Here is a 745-nt window from a genome sequence, read left to right as displayed (position 1 = left end):
AAAAGATTAGAAACCTGATCAATAATCATGGAGACTCGTCCTGTATTAAAAAATGACAAGACTGGGTCCAAATCATACCGAGTCATTCAAGACTCGTTTGTTTTGCCTGAGTCACAACAAAGCGGTCAATTCTTGTCAAAAGTTTAAGTCAGCATTTATAAATAGTTTTGAACTAAAATATATTCTAATGATATTAAATGTTCAATGATCGAAATCTTTTGTATTGAATTTAGCAACTATTGAATGTATACATCTAAATTTTAATTAAAAAAACATGATTCATGACCATGACATCTCCAAGTTGGATCTTATCACTTTCATCTAAGAGACAATAAATGATGAGTTCCATAAAAAAATTTAAAAAACAAACAGTTTTATTCTATCTTGTGTCATTTAATTTATTTATTAATTATTTATTTGAATTGCTTGAGAAATATTAGTATGGAAATAAGAAGGTGTAATTTAACATGACTCGTATGATTTTCTGTGACTCGTTCCGACTCACTAGGATAAGAGGACGAGTCGAGTCATAAAACCTGATTTTCCAACCATGAGTTAATGTCAAAATTGAAATCGGCATCGTATGAGAGGTGTTTGATTGGTATTGGTATGATATCAGATTAGTATCATCCTATCAACAAAGACTTATACTGATTTTTGGCCGACCCCACTGATTTTTGGCCGACCCCACATCGACTTAAAATGTGGAAGTCGAGAGAGTTAATGGGGGCGCCGGGGCAGGATT

The sequence above is a fragment of the Macadamia integrifolia genome, chromosome 8, assembly GCF_013358625.1.
Source record: "Macadamia integrifolia cultivar HAES 741 chromosome 8, SCU_Mint_v3, whole genome shotgun sequence".
Taxonomy (NCBI): domain Eukaryota; kingdom Viridiplantae; phylum Streptophyta; class Magnoliopsida; order Proteales; family Proteaceae; genus Macadamia; species Macadamia integrifolia.
Note: the sequence above shows the minus strand (reverse complement) of the source record.